General features: G+C 44.8%; 1 protein-coding gene across 5 annotated transcripts in view; it reads left to right on the top strand.

Annotated features, from left to right (window-relative positions):
- The first annotated feature begins 4,666 nt into the window (after positions 1-4,666).
- Positions 4,667-15,524, top strand: part of NDRG3 (NDRG family member 3) — a 62,409-nt gene continuing 51,551 nt past the window's right edge. Inside the window, exons 1-2 of one of the 5 annotated variants that reach the window (XM_025263519.3) lie at positions 4,766-4,815; positions 5,731-5,822. The gene's annotated coding sequence lies outside the window, so the exon portion shown is untranslated. Of the gene's footprint in view, positions 4,816-5,730; positions 5,823-15,524 lie in introns of all 5 variants that reach the window. The other 4 variants (XM_025263517.3, XM_025263518.3, XM_025263516.3 and 1 more) reach the window with 4 other exon arrangements.

Raw genomic sequence — 15,524 nt, forward strand, 5'->3', positions numbered from 1 at the left:
AACATTGTAATCGGAGTTGTTGCTTTAACTCACTGAAGTGTTGCTGCAGCAATTGTAATCCTTTGGTGATCGTGAGTAGTTGCCTTGATGCTTCTTTTCATCTGAGGTCATATTCCATATATTTGAAATTGTGAAATTTGAAACATTTTGGCAAATTTCAGTAGTGTCCATGTTGCTGATTCTGCTTCAGTTGCTTTGCCTTCCTCTTTCTCAGTAGATGGCTCCACAGGTTTGTCCAGTAACTCCGTTGTTAACACTTCTCAGTGCCCTTCAGTATGTTCTTCCACTTCCTCATCAAGCGTGTTTGCAGATCCTCTGGCACCAACTTGTCTTGTTATGTGAATGAGTTTCCTGACTTCTCCATCGAACCTCAGTAACCTTTAAAATCATTCACGACTTCATAAGTTCTTCCAGCAGGCATTAAGAGTGTGGTTTTAATTCACTTACTGCACCTCCGATGAACGTTATTCACTGGCAGTAGTAATGATTTCAAGCACTGCATTGTGTCCAGATTAAAATCTGCATTAATTGCTGACCATATGTTGTCAGATATCAGGCAGGTGTATGTGGCCTTGACCAACTGATGGCTTGTCAAGTGGCTGAAGCACTGAGGTTGTGTTTGGAGATAAAAGTACAACTTTGACATTTTCAAAGCAAACAGATTCAGGATGACCAGGTCCATTGTCTATTAGTAATAGGATTTTAAATTCCAACCCTTCCTTTTCCAAATATTTTTCATTTCTGGTCTGAAGCATTGGTAGAACCATTCCATAAACAAGATAGCTGTCACCTAGATTATGTTGTCAGAATACAAGCAGATAATTCTTGGTTTTGTTTTTGAAAACCTGTTGGGTCTTTGTTCTGTATACAACTCCTGCCTTCAACATATGCTCTGTAGCATTGCCAGTAACACCAGAGTTAATCTGCTTTTCCAGGTTTTATGATCTAGTGCTTCCTTTGCACTTTTATGACGGTAGATTTGTTGCAAGTTCTTGTGCCTGACACACAATGAGGCCAAACAAACTCAAACACAAGTTTGGAGCAGAGAAAGATTTATCAAAAGGGCCAAGCAAGGAGATTGGGTGGCTTGTGATTAAAAAACTAGAGCTTCCTGGATGGCATTTGGTTCTGTTGGGACTCTTCTTCCAGAAGAGCCCAGTTTCATCACATGAAGACTTGCTTTGGATGGTATCCTTTCCGTCCTCTTCAATCAAATTCTTCACCTCTGATGGAAATGTGGCAACAGCTTCTGAAGCCAAATCTGGCCTCTGTATCCTGACACCAAATTAATTCTCAGGGACAGGTTTTGGTGAAATAGGAAAGAATAGCTTTATTGCTTTGCCAGGCAAAGGGGATCAGTGGGCTAATGCCCTCAAAACGGTGTGTCCCAACCTGGAGCAGGTAGTAAGAAGTTTCATAGTAATGATTCAAAGAGGACGTGATCAAGTAGCTCATGGATAATCTTCTGATTAGTTGGTGGTGAAGTGGAAGTCAACATCGTCAACCTGGTTCCAACTGGTCTGGGATTTCTCCCATCTGGTGGGGATTTCTGCAGAATAGCTCAAAAGATACTGAGACCTGCCCCAAGGCTGCTCTATTGTTTCTCTAGACCGTTCCTTGCTTCTGCATCCCCTCCCTTCTCTAATTGTTACTTAGTCATTGAGTTTTGTCCAACTGTTTGCGACCCCATGGACTGCAGTGTGCCAGGCTTCCCTGTCCATCTCCATTCCCGGAGCTTGCTCAAGCTCATGTCCATTGAGTCAGTGATTCCATCCAACCATCTCGTTCTCTGTCGTCCCCTTCTCCTCCTGCCTTCAGTCTTTCCCAGTATCAGGGTCTTTCCCAATGAGTCAGCTCTTTGCATCAGGTTAGCCAAAGCATTGGAGCTTCAGCTTCAGCATCAGTCCTTCCAATGAATATTTAGGATTGAATGGTTGGATCTTGCAGTCCAAGATGGAGAAATTGGAGAAGAGTTCTCCAACACCACAGTTCAAAAGCATCAATCTTTCAGCACTCAGCCATCTTTATGGTCCAACTCTCACATCGGTACATGACTACTGGAAAAACCATAGCTTTGACTATATGGACCTTTGTCTCTACTTAGCAACAGTTTGAACCTACCTTTGCAACTCCGGGAAGGTCATGGAATGAATGAGGCCTATTTCTTGTAATCAAGAAATGGGAGTGGGGAGTCCCTGGTGGTCCAGTGATTAGGACTTGGTAGTCCTCATGCCAGGTCTGCTGGGTTCATTTCCTGGTCGGGGAACTAAGATCTCTGCATCCCAGCAAGCTGTGAGGTGCACCCAAAGCAACAACAACAAAGAAATGTGGGACAAAGAAAGGCTTTTGTTCCCAGGAACCCCCACAGGGTCCTGCTTGGTATCATTTCTTCGTTGGCAGACACAGTCTCCCCAGTAATTTTTCTACTTTTCAGTCCAAACTGTTGCTGAATCTGTGTAATCATCCCTTAGGTCAGTGTCAGTTGCTCAGTTGTGTCCAGGTCTTTGTGATCCCACAGACTGTAGCCTGCCAGGCTCCTCTCTCCACGGAGTTCACCAGGCAGGAATAGTGGATAGCCATTCCCTTCTCTGGGTGATCTTCCTGACCTAGAGGTCAGACCCAGGTCTCTTGCATTGCAGGCAGATTCTTTACCATCTGAGCCACCAGGGAAGCCCCCAACCATCCCTTACTTTCAGTAAATGGCTTGGTGTCACTCTTCAGGGGATCCCTTGCTGAAGTCTTTGTAATGGCTTGGAACCAAGCAGGAGCCACTGGGGCCCTCCTGCATACCAAAGCCCTTCAACATCCCATTTCTTGTCTAGAAAGAGGCTTTGGTCTCCTAGGCCTCCTCTTGAGTTCCAAAGAGCAATGCGGAAAGAAAAGAAAAGCAACCAGGAAACAATAGTTCAGTGATAAAAGAGCCCTTGTTCCTCCTTAAGGGATATACAGAACCATCTGAGTTGTTATAAAGAAACTAAGACCTACCCCCCACCCCAGCCCCACCCAGGTGGAAGATGGTGATTGCATGAGGACAGCAGTATACCCCAGACTGACTGGAACCAGAGAGTTGAAACATCACCCTGTTACCTTACCACCAATCAATCAGAAGAAAGTTATGCATCCTGCAGCCCTCACCCCAAAATTTGCCTTTAAAATTCCTTCCCTGAAAGCCATGGGGGAGTTTGGGTCTTTTGAGCCCAGGTTGATTGATCCTTGCTTGGCCCTGTAATCAATCTTTCTCTGCTCCAAAGTCCAACATTTTGGTTTGTTTGGCCTCACTGACAAGTGGGACACATGAACTTCAGTTTAACAATAGATTCAGTGCTTTCTGGGGCAACACGTCAATCAGAATATGTATTTTGTTAGTGTCTTTCATAAATTTTAATGCCTTTTCATTTTTAAAAAAGTTTACATTGAAGTATAGTTTATTACTATAAAAGCAAAGCCATCATTTTGCTGACAAAAGTCCGTATAGTCCAAGCTACGGTTTTTCCAGTAGTCACGTACGGATGTGAGAGTTGGACCGTGAAGAAGGCTGAGTGTGGAATAATTGATAACCTTTGAACTGTGATGCTGGAGAAGACTTTGAGAGTCCCTTGGACTGCAAAGAGATCCAACCAGTCAACCCTAAGGGAAATCAACCCTGAATATTCATTGGAAGGACTGGTACTGAAGCTGATGCTCCAGTACTCTGGCCACCTGATGTGAAGAGTCGACTCACTGGGAAAGATCCTGATCCTGGGAAAGATTGAAGGCAAAAGAAGAGGGTGGCAGAGAATGAGATGGCTAGATATTATCACTGACTCAATGGACATGAATTTAAGCAAACTCCATAAGGTAGTGAAGGACAGGGAAACCTGGTGTGCTGGCAGCCCCTGGGGTCACAAGAGTTGGACAGACTTAGTGACTGAAAAACAACGAATAGTTTATTAACAAGGCTGTGATAGTTTCAGGGGTATTTCATTCTTAACTAAGCACCCTTTATGCACTGTGGCCCTAACTTTAGCAGTTTGAAGTGTGACTTAAAAGCTAGTACAATTTTTTTTTCCTGCAATTTTACAGAAAATTCAGTTAAAAAAATTATTTATTTAGCTGCACCAGGTTTTGGTTGCAACATCTGCAATCTAATTCACCAACCAGGGATCAAACTCAGGACCTTTGCGTTGAGAGCTCAGACTCTTAGCCACTGGACCACCAGGGGAAGTCCCTCACAGAAAACTCATTCTTACCATAGAGCTTAGCAACCTCAGCATACCTGTTTTTTTCCTTACTAATTTGAGAATTTTCACCCTTTATGGCTTCTCTGGCTTCTCCACATCACTAGCAATACCACTTTTGGACTTTGGGGCCATTATCAAGCAAAGTAAGAGTTACTTGAAACAAACACTTCCGTATCCAGACAATCGATCTGATGACAGAGACTAGAAGACTAAGGGCGCAAACAGCATATACCGCGTGGGTATGCTGGACAAAGGACGGATTCACTTACCCTAATGGGAGGGAGCAAAACCAGAGATTTCAACACATTACTCAGAACAGTACAGCAAATAAAAACGTATGAATTATTTTCCATTCATTACTTTCAGACTAGAGCTAGCCAAGGGAAGCTAAAACCACAAACAATGAGAGAAAAATCACTGTATGCCGAAGATGGCGCCAGCTCAACCATCGTCTCCATAGTTCCCCAGCCGGGCAGGCACAGTGCGCATGCGCTGCCTGGCGGCCTCAGCGCGCCTGCGCGGCCGCACAGCCTTCCCCGCCCAACTCCCGCCGCCGCCGCCGCTGCTGCGCTGACGGCGGTTGCCGGAGCTTCAGGTGAGTGTGAGCGCCTCAGCCTGGTTGACTGGGGGCGCGCCGTGCTGCCTGTGGGGTCGTCGTTCCCTTTGCCTTCTTCCCCGCCTCACCACCCCAGCGCGCCGGGGCTTGGGTGAGCGCTGCCAGCCTCCTCCAGGGGTTCGGGCGCCCTCCGCTCTCGTCGCCTGGGGACCCGGAGCAGCCCGGCCTCTTTCGGCCGCTACTCACCTGGGCGGCGGGGCTCACGGCGAACCCTCTGGCGATGGCGTGCAGGCGGCCGCGGCCGAGCCTCTGGGTGCCCAGCACCTCAGCCTCGTACCCACCGCAGGCGCGACCCCCTTTCCCGCTCCTGCTCTGCAGTCGGCGGAGCTCGGTGGGCCTCGGGGTCGGACGTTCGTCTACCCCGTCTGCCCGGGAGCCGGGTAGTGGGGTGGGGAACCTGGAAGATGCGCCGAGAGCTCGCCTTGCACCCGTGGGGTCCTGGTGCAGTCAAGAGTACCCTCTGGCTGTACCCCGCGGCGACCATGCGAGGGAGCGGCTTCTTAGCCCCGGGTTACAGATGAGGAAACTGAGGCACCGAGCTGTGAGGCTCCCTGCCCAAGGTCACGCGCCAGAAGAGAGGCTGGAGTGGCTCTTGAACTCAGGGTCGGGGGCTCTCAGGCTAGTGCGGTTTTGTCCCTTTGGAAAAAAAATCTGAAATACACTAGCATCTCCCGAGATTATTCAACGTCATAAAAGTAGGCTACAAAAACAGCATTTTCTTGTTGATGAAGTACAATTGAGGTGTTAACTGTAATAATGGTAATAGCATTGTTATTAAGAGCTCACGTTCACCCAGTGCTTGCAAGTGTGCCAGGCATCTTCGTAAACATTTTAAGATTATCTCAGTACCTCAGCGCTTCACCATCAGATGCGTCCTCTTTCCTTTTCATGCAGCTTTTTTCCTGCAGAGCTGGCCTCTCTGTCACAGGTAAACTGGGAGCCTCCTGGTTTAGGAGCAGGGACGGTGGCTTACTGGCAGAACAGAGGTAAGCCTTGTCTTGGATCCATATTTTGCCCCCAGAGGATATTATTAGTCTTCCTTTTCTGACTGCCAGGAGGTCAAGACTGATAGAGCTGGGCCAGTTGGATTTGGAGGTGAAAGAACAAATCTGGCGAGCACTCCCCTTATCTTGGGGCTTTCTGGCTCTATTCCAGTGCTGGGCTTGAACCTCTCATTTAAGATGAAGTAAAAAGAGAAAGAGATCCTTGACAAAGTAGTGTTGAATATAAGAAGCCTCACCGATTTAAAGTTCCCAAAGGAACAGCTGTAAAAATATGGGAATGTTTCTTCCCCAATAAATAGCTCAAACTGTCTTTCCCCGCCCCCAATCCTTAGCAAATTCTCCTGCGTTCTTCAAAGCTCCATTAACTTACCACCTTTTCTGTGAAGCCTTCCTTGCTTGATTTTCCCAATTAGAATTATATACACACACATACATGCGTGCGTGCGCGCTTGTGTGTGTGTGTGTGTGTGTAGGTAGATAGGTAGGTAGGGTAGAGGCTTCAGTCTTATTCTTAGGACTATTAGCCCGTTGAGGTCAGGGAGCATCTTTGCAGCCCCAAGTGCTTGGCTCACAGTAGGCCCTGGGAAAGAATCAGTGAATTTCCACAGTTCCTTTGTATTACTCAGAGTGATGTTTTCCTGCTGCCCTTCTGTTCCTTCATTCTGCCCTTCAATTTCTTTTCGCTGGCTTTCTCTTTAGATTCAACTACTGGTCATCACTGACCACTCAGAGGTCTCTAGTCCACCCTCTTGTGTCTGAAAATTTGCAGAAAAAGGTCCTAAGTCAAGAAGCCTGTTTATCCCCAAGAGTGGAATTGGTATATGTCGCTTAAGTGTACAGGGCAATTTTTATTTGCATGTTGCCCAAAGGGAGCCTCAGGCTTATAGGTTTTTAGTCTGTCCCTAAATACATGTAGGAGAGGGAACTGGCAACACACTCCAGTATACTTGCCGGGAGAATCCCATGGACAGAGGAGTCTGGAGGGTTAGAGTTCATGCGGTTGTAAAGAGTTGGACACGACTGAGTGACTAGCACAAATACATGTAAGTTTCAGTTTTACCTTCTTTTGCCTTATGTGGCTGACTGCCCCAGTGTTAGCAGAGTAGTCACAATTTTTACTATATATCTTCATAGTACTTATAACAATAAATATTCAAAGGGCCGTTTGGGAGGCAGTAGACGGTTGCATAGGCTTTCTATATAAATAATTAATTTAAAAGATTTTTTCCCAAATAATCTGCAAATAGATTGAGCTGTTACGCATAAAGAATGGTACTGGGTATGGTGTAAGATTCTCATAGTTCTTGTTCAAAGAGCTTACTAGCTAACTAGGAAATACTATTTTCTAACTGTAACTCAAGTCTAAAAAATCACCGTAATAGCAGTATATGCAAAGCAATGTGTATAATGGTATACTCAAATATAACGGAATACGATATTCCAATGTGGGACAGTTCATAAAATTATACATTGCCCAGGGCTGAAAGGAAGCATCAAGTCATTGAGTCCAGCTGTGCTGCCTTTGTAGACGTCTTCCTGAGAAGGGAACTTGTCCGAGGCCAGGGTTACAGAACTGGTGCTTCAGCTTGAATGTAGACTTTTTATCCACTAAAAGTTTATCAGTATTTCAGTGAATTCATCCTTGTATGTGTGCTTAGCCTCTCAGTTGTGTCCACTCTTTGCAACCCCATGGACTGTGGTCCGCCAGGCTCCTCTGTCCATGGGGATTCTCCAGGCAAGAATACTGGAGTGGGTTGCCATGCCCTCCTCCAGAGGATCTTCCCAACCCAGAGACTGAACCCAGGTCTCCCACATTTGCAGACGGATTCTTTACTGTCTGAGCCACCAGGGAAGCCCAACTCTTAATATTTGTGAAACAGGGGTGAGGAAGGGGTGAAAGAAATACAATTCACATCTTCAGGGAGCTTGTGGTCTGTTGGGAAAGAGTTAAAGAACCCGTCTCTAACGTTGGAGACAGTGCATACCTAATTGTTAAATTATGTGCTAGAGGGACTAGGTATGTCAAGAGGGATCAGTATGAGCTTTGACACAGAGAGCACTTTGGGGAGGATTGAGGGCCTTTCTGGGCTCTGACAGATTGGTACGGTCAGAATTAATCAACAGGACAAGGAACGCATTTTCAAGTAGGATGGTAGGTGGCTCACATGGTAAAGAATCTGCCTGCAATGGGAAAGACCTAGATTTGGTCCCTGGGTTGGGAAGATCCCCTGGAGATGGGAATGGCAATCCACTCCAGTGTTCTTGCCTGGAGAATTCCATGGACAGAGGAGGCTGTTGGGCTACAGTCCATGAGATTGCAAAGAGCTGGACACGACTAAGCGCCTAACACTTAAGACCAAAGCACGGTTGCCACTCCTGACAATAAAATATTTAAGAGACAATTAAAAAAAACCGGCTTGACCAGGGTGACTTGCTTGTGTTCAATGGTTGTCAACCGTTAGTGTGTATAAGAATTACCTGAAGTTTATTAAGACAGATTGTGGGGGCCCCACCCCCAGAATTTCTGATTCAGTAGGTCTGGGGTGGGGCCTGAGAATTTGTATTTCTAACAAGTTCCCAGATGCTGCTGATGCTCCTGATTCAGGGACAGCACTTTGAGAACTTGGGCTGGATTAGAAGGTTGAAAAACTAGAGTCAGAAACTGTCAAAGAACTTGTTCCAGAAAAAGTATATCTGTGTGTGTTGTATACCAGCATAAGAAAGTTCTGGAAAGATACATTCCAAACTGTAATAGTAGTCATTTCTGGGAGTGGGATTTAGAGGGTTGGAGAATTCACTTTTTACTCCATAGCTTTCAGTACTATTTTTGCATTGTGCACATATTGTTTTCGTGTTTTAAAAAGGAAAGAAAAGTAAGAGTTGTTTTTGAAGATATGTACTAAAATATTTATGGAGTTAAAAAAGAGCTTGCTAAAGTAATCTAGTGTCATACAACAGACATTTTTAGAGTGTCTGCTGTATGCCAGATGCTACTGGTTCTGGAAATACAAAGTCTTTGCTAAAGCTTGCAGTCTGGTGATCGAGATGGGCAGACAGCAGCTCTGCTGAGTATTATGTGAGCTTCCTAAGATGAGGGGCAAGGGTCTAGCTCTGTATGTGGCAGGTAATAGACACTTGGTAAATGATGAATTAACAAATCCAGGCAAGAAGTGAAGATAGTCAGAAGGACAAGGAAAGGGCAAATGAGAGATTCTGGGCAGGGGTGGGGAGCGGAATGACAAAGCTGAATAGAGATGATGAAAGGAAGGGGTGTTTTGAGTACTTTCAAGTCCACAGATTGATAACATTTAGGTTTACTGCTGAACTGGATATCCAGTCATCTATTCTGAAAGAACTTTTTAAACCATCCTACCCCAACCCCACTTTCTGTTTTTTAAGAGACTGCTTGAAAATAGCACAGAGATACTTAACCTAGATTTAATGTAAGTATTGACCAGGGCTTTCTTTGGTAAATGAATTTTTTTTTTCTTTAACCACAGTGCTAATTCTGTTGTATATATAGTTTACCTACAATTTTGCCACTAATTGTCGTCTTATTAATGTGAAAATGACTGAGGTGTATGGGAGACTGTTTTTTTTTTGTTGTTGGTTTTTTTCTGCTGCGCTGCACAGAATCTCAGCTCCCCAACCAGTGGTTGAACCTGGACCACTGCGGTGAAAGCCCAGATTCCTAACCACTAGGCTGTCAGCAGAACTGGAGGATATTTTAAGTGCCATACAAAATTGGGTATTTTGTCTTTTGATCTTATCTCTTCAGTGAAGAGATGTTATAGTGATGCAGAATTCTGTCATGTTCCCAAAGCACATCACAGAGTTTGACATATTATCAGTCTGAAATAAATATCCATGATTGTTGGATATTTCATGGCTCAGTGGGGTGTGCTTTGGAAGAAATATGGCTTCACTGCATTCTGAGTTGAATTCTAGGTAACACTACTCAGAAAACTATCAAGCCATGTTATTAAACTTGGTAGAGAACATGATGTGGAGCAGGCTTTCTCCCCCACTTTTTGTTTGGAGGTGCTACTTTTTATATTCCTCAGAGATTTAATATAGAAAAAGAAAATAAATTTCCCAAGTAGAGAAGTTTAGCTCTGCCATTTGATTGTTAATCCTTTACCACCTAAAAATGCCCACTGTCTACAGATTGAGTTTCATTTGGGCCAAGGATAAATTTCTGATACAGCCACTCTTCATACTTGATTTTATTCCTAATTATTAGAAGGTGCTTTTGGTTGCTGTTATAAGTTTTACAGTATCTTTTTTTTTTTTAATTTGGTTTGCTGCACCAGGTCTTAGTTGCAGCATGTGAGATCTAGTTAGTTCCCTGATCAGGGCCCGAATCCGGGCGTTGGAAGCACAGAATCTTAGACCCTGGACCACCAGAGAAGTCCTAAAGATGTTGATTCGTTTAAACCTTTCTGTCGGGACATGGTTTTAACCAGGATGTTGCCTGGAGTGTAACCTTGGGTGATTAGACAGTCCAAGGGTAATTGCTTTTCAGATATCGTCAGATAGGTACAGGCCTCCCCTGTTCATTAATAATAATGGTGATGATAATAATACCTTAATTTTGTTGGATGGTTCTCAGTTTTCAAAATTCTTGGATTATTAAGATCCTGGTAGGTCCCAGTAGCCAAACCTGAAACGAATAAGTAGAAGAATTAATGATCAGTTGGGATCAAGTGGAAAAAGTCATTTATAGAGGCCGGCCAAAGCTCTAGCTGCAGGCTGCTCAGGTTCAAATCCTTTCTGTGCCACTTGCTAGCTGTGACCTTTGGCATATTACAAAACCTCTCCCCACCTCAGTTTCTTCATCTGTAAAATGGGAAGGATTACTAATGTACTATCTTATAAGTGTGTCAGGAAATATAAGGAAATAATGAATGGACAAATAAAGTGCATATTATGGTATCTGGAATAAAGTAAGTGATCAATATATTATGAGCATGAAGTTAGTGTGAGTTTTAAGTACTGCCTCTTGGTCTCTTGTTTGTCCTTTACCTCCACTCAGGCTGTCTTAAAGAACAAATTGTTCTCCGGGATTCTCTCTTAGAGCTGGTGGGAACCTGGAACCCATCCCAAGAGCATGTACCAGCGCTTTGCCAGCAGTAGCTTTCCTGATGTCCTGAGCTGCATCCTTCAAGAGCTGAAGCAAGAGGGTAGTGCTTCTTCTAGAGTTACTTTAGCGTGATCCCCTCGTTAGAGGGGATCAACTGGTTGATAGGTGTGTGAGGTGAAAAAGAACGCCCTGAGATGTGTGTTGCTTTGTTCTAATAGTTATCTGTACTGATACCTTGGAATTATTCTGGTGATTATACAGGCAGACTCAGATTCCCAGCTTGGCAGTCTCTGCAAACCTCCTGTTCACCACCTGCTGCCAGAATCCAGGAGTGACACAACAGGAGTGGGCCTGTTGTGAGGGGTGCCGTTCTTTTCCTTTCAGAAAAACACAAGGTGTGTGGATAGCCCTCATCCAGGGCTGAGGCCTGGTAGAGATTTTTACTGTAAAAATGAGGTTCTGCAAGGATGCTTCAAGCGGCTTTGATCACTCCTCCATCCCCTACCTTTGCTTATGGCATAGCATCTCTCAGAGTATTTTTCTGATAAAGAGTAACCCAGACTTTCCTTTATGTGGTGCACAAGCTCAGTGAGCTAGCTGCATTTTAAAAAGTCGTTGTTTCTTCCACAGAGGGTGGTTTGGCTTGTTTATCTGGCTTTCTGGGGAGTCTCCTGAGACCCTTTCTTTTCCTAAGGGCCCTCAGGAGACAGCAATGAAACCAGCATCCATTACCCTAGACACTTGAGAGGATGCTTAAGTCGATAGTTTTATGATTAGATTAATTCAGGCTTTAACCCTGGCAAAACTTGAGAGCCAAGTCATCAGATTATGCTTCTTAAAGACTGAAGTATGGAATTTAGCCCAGGACTCTGTGATATTTTTCAGAGCCTGGAATAGGAATTCAGACGCCAGCCAGTCCCAGCCCCACACCCAGCTGAATACATGAATTTAGGCAAATCACTTCAATTTCTAGGCATATCTGTAGACCAGTGGTTCTCAGCTTTAACTGCATGTTAAAAACCATACTGAGCCCTATATTAGACCAATTAAGTTGGATCCTTAGGGTTGGGGCCTGGTATTGACCTCCTTCAAAGCTCCCTAAGTCTTTCTAATGTGCAGCTAAGAGAACTGTTGGACAGGATGCCACATTTTAAAAGACTCTTACTTTGCTTCTCGGGAAGCACAGTGAAGTGTGGTTGTCCACACAGTGAAGTCTGATTCATGTGCTCAGTGTTCTGACCAGCCTTGTCTTCTTTCCCAGCTATGTTGCTCTTCCTGCTGTCTCTTGGATATGTTGTGTACATTTATTCCTCTCCCAACTCAGATGTCCTCACCTGGAGTGTCCTCTCCTCCCTTCCAGCCATCCAGAACCTGTCCTTTCAAGGCCCAGCACTCTGTAACTCCTTTGGGAAACCCCTGACCATTTCGGTCCCTAGTTATTTCTCCCACCTCCGCTCTGGTTCCAAGCGTGGTTTGCTGTGTGCTCAGTTTGCTCAGTCACGTCCGACTCTTTTCGACCCAATGGACTGTATCCCTCCCGGCTCCTCTGCCCATGGTATTTCCCAGGCAGGAATCCTGGAGTGGACTGCCATTTCCTACTCTATGGGATCTTCCCGACCCAGGGATCGAACCCGCGTCTTCTGCATTGGCAGACAAATCGTTTACCACTGTGCCATCTGGGAAGCCCCAAGCTTCGTTTAATGCTGACTAAACGTAATGCACACTAGAGGCAATGTAAGAGATGATACTCGGGCAACGTTCTGTCCTCCTGGGTAGGTGGAACATATGAAAACACCACTGGTTTGACTCGCAAACTATTAATACTAATCTTTTTAGTATCCTGTATTGTTGGCTACTTCTTACTGTGTATGTGTATCTTGTAACTGTTAGTTGATAAACAGCTATCCATGATGTGACTCCAGTGGACATTTTATCCCCTGTTGCCAACAGCAAGCTCCTCTTCTTGCCGAATTAGAGCATTTTTCAGCACTGCTTTCTCATCTTGCTTTTATGTTCTCCCTTTCTGGACTTCCTTCTTTTTATTTTCTCATCCTCACCTATAGGAATTTTATCTATTCTTCAAGGTCCAGTTCAAATATGACCTCCTCCATGAAACTTTTCCTCAGCACCCACAACTTGCATTAACTGACCTTTGCCTTAAACCTCTGTAACCCTTAGAGCAGTGGTTCTCAGCTGGGGTTGATTTTGCTCCCCAGAGGACATTGAGCAATATCTGGAGGTATTTTTGTTTGAGTCAACTGTTGGAGGAGGGTGCTGATAGCATTTAGTGAGTAGAGGCCTGGGGTGCTACTAAACGTTGTGTGATGTACAGGACAGCCCCCGTGATGAAGAATTATTTGGCTCAAAATATCAGTACTGAGGTTAGCCTCCCTCCTGAGGGACCTCCTGAGGGGCTTCCCTCCTGGCTCAGTGGTAAAGCATCCGCCTGCCAGTACAAGAGACACGAGTTCTAACCCTTATCCGGGAAGATCCCCTGGAAAAGGAAATGGCAACCCACTCCAGTGTTCTTGCTGGAGAATTCCATGGGCAGAGGAGCCTGGTAGACTGCAGTTCATGGGGTCATAAAGAGTCAGACATGACTTAATGACCAAACAACAACAACAACAACTGAGGCTGAGAAAATGCCTCAGAGTTTGTCCAGTTTGTAGTCTCATGTTTATCCCGCCTTGAACTGTAGTGATTTATTTACAGACTTAATCTCCTCTACTCAATTGAATTAATGGGTGAAGGCAGACTCTAGTTCCAAATCTGGGCTTTCTTGTTATTAACTTCATATTAACATTTAATCCTCGAGCCTGTGCCCAGATCCTAACTGCACAGTGTAATTTAGGACCAGAGATAAGAGCACAGTGAGGGAATCAGCTGAATTTCTTTTCCTTTTTTACCAACCCACATCTTTTCATCTGTGATGACCTGGGAGGAAGTATGGTACAGGGCACAGAGTAAGCGTTTGGGATCAGAAGAAAATTGGCTTTTGGTTAGAGCTGTTGGATTTATCAGTTGTGTTTTTTGTTCGTTCCGTTTCACCTCTTCAAGCCTGGGTTTCCTCATCTCTGGAATAGAAGTGATTCAGTGCCCCAGTGTTTTATTCCCAGTGCCGTTGGGATAATCCAGTGAGATGTTAGACGTGAAGGTGCTTTGTGAACTGCTGTAATCATGACTCAGCCAGTAGTTTATAGGTAAGAAGAGAGGATGTGGGTCAGCTTGCTATAGGAGCACCACTAGCTTCCCAGCCAGTCCTCTGGCCACTTCCTACCGCTTTCCAGTCATCACTACTCCAGCACCAGCTCCAGCTGACCCCTCCCAGCTCAGTCTCCTGAGAGTGCCTCCTCTATTTGCTGCCTTCATTCTGTTCTGATTATCTGTCTGCAATCTTGCCAAAACCAAAGTGACTGACTCTGCTTCTAGAATACAAACTAGTAGCCTGCTATCAGTTCGTTTCTGGCAAAGCGTGACAAAGGCCAGACAAATTACCTTGGTCATGGGGAAAAGCTGGGAAATACGACAGCTTGTAGTTTTAGAAAGCCAGTACTATGTATAGTCCCTTGTTGTCTTCATTTAAAGTAACAGAGCAGTGTTTTTAAGCACTGGAAATCTCAGTGAGCTTTTCGTGACTGAAAAAAAAAAACATAACGTGGGGTGTGCTAAAAGCCTGAGACCCTCCTGTGCCTGGAATCAGGCCAAGTGCACCCTCCCACTGATTTGCTGAGTGAACTTCAGCTAATCAGTGAATCTCAATAAGTTGATAACTGGGTGACCTCTGAGGATTTTAGTAAGAGCCTTGTGAGGTGGAGGATAGGTGCTTACCCTGGGGAATAATGTAAAGTGCTACATTTATAGGGGGCTTTTGGGTCACAGACGGCTTCCTTGGTGGCTTAGTGGTAAAGAACCTGCCTGCAATGCAGGAGACCTGGGTTCAATCCCTGAGTCAGGAAGATCCCCTGGAGAAGGGAATGGCAGCCCACTCCAGTATTCTTGCCTGGAGAATTCCATGCACAGAGGAGCCTGCCGGGCTACAGTCCATGGGGTTGCAAAGAGTCAGACACTACCGAGCAATTAACACTAACTAACTTTGGGTCACAGAACATGAGTCCTAAATGGGGGCGAAAATGTTATCCTACTCAACCTCTTGTCTTGACAGATGGGGAAACAGGTCCAGAAAGGAAAAATGCTTTGCCCAGTGCCACTCAGTTAGGTAGGGCCCGCCTAGGTCTAGAGTCCATATCTGATATGCTTATGGGCTCTTTCTATGACTAGAAGAGTCAAATTTTTAAATCCTTGCATTGTTACTCACTTAGATATGGATATTAGGAAAGTCACTTAACTTCTCTTAGCTTAAGTTTTTCCTGCCTATAAAGTAAGAAATGAAGATATCTACCCAGGAGGAGTATTAAACATAACTCCTGGGATGAGGAGGATTAACATAAGGTCCTTAGACTATAATTTCTGGCACAGAGTAGGAATTACACTTTTCCCCTTTCCCTTTTTAGCCTTTTGATACAAGGCTCACTTACTCAGGCTGAGGATGGCTGTTTTTTTTTACTTGTCACTCTTCCCCCTATCTCATGAAACTGGAAAAG

This window comes from Bubalus bubalis, chromosome 14 (genome assembly GCF_019923935.1).
Source record: "Bubalus bubalis isolate 160015118507 breed Murrah chromosome 14, NDDB_SH_1, whole genome shotgun sequence".
NCBI lineage: Eukaryota > Metazoa > Chordata > Mammalia > Artiodactyla > Bovidae > Bubalus > Bubalus bubalis.